Consider the following 5,687-nt stretch of genomic DNA (forward strand, 5'->3'; position numbering starts at 1 on the left):
GTAATATATTATTAAATTCCCGTTAAGTCTTGAATATTATTGCATGATGGGCATATGACCATTTGTACGTGTAAAATGCATATCCCACTTTCCCTACCACAATTTATAAGTCTTAAGTCATGGTCAATATGGAAGAAGTTGCATATACATACAGGTAGTAAATTAAACACCTCTTACTATACCACTTTTGTTTCCCATCTTTTGACCCAAAACGAGACATCAAAAATGCATCACGTATGTATACCTACTCTTGTCTTGTCCTCAAGCCAAAGCCAAACCAAACTTGAACTAAACTAAATAAAAAGCCGCCTTCGCCTCTGATCGGTTTTAAGGTAAATAAAACAGAGAAAAAAAAAACTTGGCAATACGACTTCTTCGCATGCAACTACACCTTTCTTGGTCAAAACTTCAAGACTTACGCCAAGATATAAAAAAAAAACACACACACATCAAGTAGCTGATGTCTGCTGTGTCTTACATGGTAATTTCTTTGACTGACTGGACTGCTAACCACAATATTTATGTTCCTCCCTTTGCATTGCTATAGGTACCTAACCTATACAACAAGTCAAGCCAAAGATTGCAATTTTGCTATTTTTGGTATAAAAAGGCAGTCACAGCCTACCATCGTCTACAGTCGATCTTTTATTAACAAACAAGTTTTGTCCCTCCAAGTTAACTTTAATTTGAAAGAAAAAAAACAACCTCGAAGATGAAGTATCTTTTCATGGTATGTTCGAAATTAAAAAAGCCACAAATTAAGGACTTATTTTGTAATCATTTTTATTTCCAGACCTTGTTAATGTGCATGTTGGCCTTCATTCTGGTATCAGCCGTGCCAGTGGATGAATCGATTGCCGGTGATTTATATGGAAGTGAACAATCAGGCCCTCAGGATACCAATTCTATCTTTAAATTGAAGAAAATCAAGAAACTACTCTTCGGTTAGATACAATCCAAACTTATTCGCAGAGCTTTGTGTCTTCCTTCTCATTCTTCCAAAGAATTACCTATTACATACCTTTTTTCCGATGATTTCATCTTCTTCAAAATAAGAAAATGAAGAAGCTATTTTTTGATTTACTGTCGGTATTCTAAAATCTCACTAATATTTCAACGCTTTTTGTTTTTGTCTTGTTTTGTAAATAATTTTAAGCCTTCCCCGTGTAAATATAAAATATCTTCAGTGTTTAAACAAAAATAAAGAAACAACATAAATTATACAGAAAAATGTGGTATCTTCATCTTCAGTCTTGACTTGTGTAGAGTATGCAACCTAACAACTCCTGAACGCTGAACAATTTTTATTGACTGAGAACAAACAAAAGACGTTCGGATGGTATATGGGAGTAGCGAGTAGGTAAACATCAAACACACGTCGTCTTCGTTTCGATATTATGATATGACAGAAGCATTAAGCACAAGCCGAATGACCACATCATTGAAACCGAAAGTTGTGAAGCTGAATGCTAATTTGACACAGACACACAGACTCCCTCGAGGTTCCAAGCCTACCATACAAGTAAACTGTTGAGCCTGGAGGCTATCGCAGAAGCTGACGCTGACACTGAGTGCTGATCAAGCGATGAGCAACTTGTTTATTGACGAACAACTAACGGCGACTTACGACATCAAAAATGACATTGAACTGAGATTTTGGTCATTAAAATTATATAATAATTCCAGACTACATTTCTATATTTAAGTGTACGTTACATTACATTCGGCTATGGCATTAATACGATATGGAACCACATCGTTTAATGTTTTTGACCCTGATAATTGAGATGTTTTAATTAAAACAATCAAACTGTCAATTGATATTCCTTTTTGAATAAAATTGGAAACTTGAGTCCTTCATTCACGCGGTAGAAATATAAATTTAGTGAAGTAGGTTATGTAACTGTGTACCTTATTTGATTATATTGAAGGATACCCATTACCTCACATCTTCATGAATAAATATTTAATCATGTGCACTCCAGAGTGAAGTTATAACTTATTTAAATCATTTTTAAAAAGGATTTTCTTGACGATTTCCAAGTGATCTTAGTTTTAGATTCTAATTATATTGTTGGAAATTTTAAAGAGAACTCTAAATATGTTTTAAAACAGTTTTGAGATATGTATTTTAAAGTTCCCAGTTTCTACCTTAGTTTACTAATACTTGATCCAAGTTCGCTACAAAATAAATGTTAAGATCAACTCATCCCCATAAAAAATCTTGCTCATTTAAAATGGATTTATTTTCATTTAGGTCTAGGTAAGTTCTTAAAAATTGGAAGCAGTCTTCTTTTGCTTTCATGTTGCAAAAAGTACAGAACTGCTGGAAATTTCCGTTGTATGGATTGCAATTTTAGGTTAGGAGCTTACATCTGGATTTGAATATTAACAATATTTCTTTATAGCTGAATTATTTCTTAGAAGGTTATGATTTAGTTCTGAGTAAATTATTCTGCTCTCAGACTGGTCAGCCTCTGCTACTAATTTTTATCAGATAGAGTCTTCGTGCTTTTGAATTATTTTGTAAAGCTGCTCCTTTAATTGAGCCAAGTTATTCAAATCAAATTGGATAACTTCTCCACAGCTATCGCCAATATTTTGCCATTTTGCAAACCACCAGTCCTTATTCCGCATTTAATAAAGGAGCATTTTTTTTTGTCAAACAAACATCTGAATGTGAAGCAACTTTATAGATGTAGTCTGCCTGTATGGTAATGGTGCTGCTAAACTTATTTGTTCCCGCGTAACAAAGAAATGTTTCAACAAAACATTCGAATATTTTGTATTTAGCTGACAGCAATACATTTTGGCTTGAGAAAAAATTCCTCCATGTAATATTCAGCAAGCTTTGCGAAGCTAAATAATTGTACTCTTTAGTGATTTCAAAACGGTTGCCAACCTTCTCTAACCAAATTGTGAGAATATCTTGTGAATACCATGATTTTGGATTTTAAAACATTTGTTGCAAGTCCCCATGTGTTGCAGTATGTTGACAATCAATTGATCAAAAGCTTCAAATTTTCTGGTGACCCTTAAAGGATCACTAGATCATCTGCATACAGTAGAACATTGATTGTAGTGCCAACTATCCGAATCCCACCAGGAAGATATTTGCCAATATAGTTAATGAACAACTTAAACAGCAAAGCACTCAGAGGGCGTCCTTGTTTAACACCAGCGTTAGTATCAAACCATTGTGAGAACGTAGATCCATCCCGAACCGCTACTTCTGTGCCAGTATACATATTCCTTAATGCATTTAAACGTTTTAAGGATATTCCGAGTTGAGAGAGTTTAAAAAAAAAAGTGAATTTCTGTTCGCAAGGTCGAAAGCTGGCTTAAAATCAACAAACAAAAGCGTAAATCTTAAAAAGTAAAATCTTAAAGTAAAATGCTGTCATTATCAACCAACCACTATTTTCTATTCTGTTTACTAAAACACCACAAAATATTTCGGGCACAATGTTCATAAATAATTTTCGACGTTGTTTGGATCACCTTTCTTATGAATAGGGAAAATACAAAATTTTTTGAACGTAAAGGGAATAAAGCCGGTTGAAAGAATGTTGTTAAAAAGCAGCTTTAGCTTATCAATAAAAGCGAACTCCTTGACTTCCTCAAAGTTACGTCAGTTGATGGTGACGTTTTGACCGATACTGTCATATGCGGCCTTGAAATCGATGAAAAGATGGTAAGTGTCGAATTGATGTTCTTGGGGTTTTTCCAGGATCTGCGGTAAGGTGAATATTTGATCGATTGTGAACTTCCCTGGTCTAAAACCACACTGATAAGGTCCTATCAGGTTGTTGACAATGAATTTAAGACGTTCACATATTACGGCAGAGAAATGCCTTTATAGTTGGTGCAGTTTAGAGGGTCTCCTTTTTTCAGCTTCAGCTAAACACTACTGAGGTTCCATTCATCGGGCATGCTTTATTCCGACCATATCTACAGATAAGTTGGTGCATGCTCCTAATTCCGACCATATCTTACAGATAAGTTGATGCATGCTCCTAACAAAATTATTTCCAACTGCTTTGAAGAGCTCGGTTTTCAAGCCATCTGTTCCAGCAGCTTGACTTCAGCTTAGGTATGGCAATCTTTACTTCGTCTAAGTCGGGAAGACGGGATTGTTGGCTTTCATCGTCTATGTTGAATGGATCATTCTGCCTGACAGTGGAATTCGGTTTGTCGTCGCCGTTATACAGACTGCAGAAGTGGTCCTTCTATATCCTCAGCATTGACTATGGTTCTACTATGATGTTTTCACTTTCATCTTTGCAACGGTTCAAGGTTTATGCACTTATGAACTTCGTTTCACCTGCTCATAAAACTTTCGAAATTCATTCTTTCCTTTATATACCAAACATAAATGAGGGTTTTCCAATAACTTAAGGTGAAACCTTAATCTTCATATGCTACGGTGTATTGATAATTTTGAACGACTCATTCGAAATACCGCCAACGATTTGACAAGCCTGGATCTACACTATGGGATGCAACAAAAAAAAATTTAATTGTTCTCGAGAGACGCAAACCCTAAAGTGTGAACGTTTTTTATGGTGAACTTTAAGAATGTCACTTCATTTTTGAAGCTTGTATCATTTCCTTTTCAAAGATGACAGCTTCAAAAGTGACAGCTGCCGAAATCTGCGTATTACAAATCTTACATTAAATTATCATGGAAATTCATATTTAAAAAATTGCAAGAGGAACATTTAACATTATTCTTCACCTGATGGACTAAAAAAAGAAGACAGGGGTGAATACTCTAAGTATCATTTTCCGTATAACAAGGACAACTCTTAGCTAATTGACCAACCTCAATATGTATCTACATACAAATACGTTTTGCCCAGAACACCAAATGAATAAAATAAATGTTGATTGAGATCTGATTTACCATAAAATGTCAACATAATTAACTTCACACCTGACTTATCATATCATCTCAGCACAGCACGATGTTAGGCGTACTAAATACAATCTCATTTGCTTTGATCCCGAACCTATTCAAACAGCCTTAACATCGTTTTGGAGCATTAATTTAGAAAAAAAAACACGCAGTTTTTTTTGCTTTAATAGTTTTTTTTTAATTTTATTTTTACTCTGCTTCCGTAACTTATAAATAATTCATATAGTGTGTGTTCTAAGCTTAAACCACATATCTTCTTAATTTTGGTTAAAATGGTATTTCCAATGGCATTGTGACTCAGGTTTTCCTTTCTTAGTTTTTGTTCACTTTTTTTTAACCCAACACCAAAAGTTTCTTCTTCAATGATAACAATTTAAAAACATCTTCGTCGTCCTCAGGAGCTCCTTCTTCCAATGGGGCAGCAGATACTAGAGCCAAAGCAACGAAGCAAACCAAAAGAGTCTGCAGAATAAAAAAAAATCGAATTAATTTTACACACTCAAAGGGCAACACTTAAATAAAAATCATTAAAATCAACAACAAATTATCATCAAAGAGCAAAGAGAACCACACCCGACAAATGAATTAAAAATGACAATTATTTATGTAAATTCACCACATCACGTACCAACAATAAGAACTTCATGTTTATTTATTTTGTTTGTAGTTTGTGTGTCAAAACCGAACCGTCTGAGATGCAATGTTTAACTGTGATTGAAGATCTCAAGTCTCTTACTATTTATACCTAGGAAAAAAATAAATTTACTCG

The 5,687-nt window shown here is 34.5% G+C and overlaps 1 long non-coding RNA gene across 1 annotated transcript; it reads right to left on the reverse strand.

The window, feature by feature from the left end:
* Positions 1-5,088: 5,088 nt before the first annotated feature.
* LOC129944074 (uncharacterized) lies at positions 5,089-5,687 on the reverse strand. Its single transcript, XR_008781393.1, has 2 exons — positions 5,547-5,687; positions 5,089-5,380 (listed from the first exon to the last, which is right to left on the reverse strand). It is a non-coding gene; the product is annotated as an uncharacterized LOC129944074 (long non-coding RNA).

The sequence above is a fragment of the Eupeodes corollae genome, chromosome 2 (genome assembly GCF_945859685.1).
Source record: "Eupeodes corollae chromosome 2, idEupCoro1.1, whole genome shotgun sequence".
In the NCBI taxonomy this organism is placed as follows: Eukaryota; Metazoa; Arthropoda; class Insecta; order Diptera; family Syrphidae; genus Eupeodes; species Eupeodes corollae.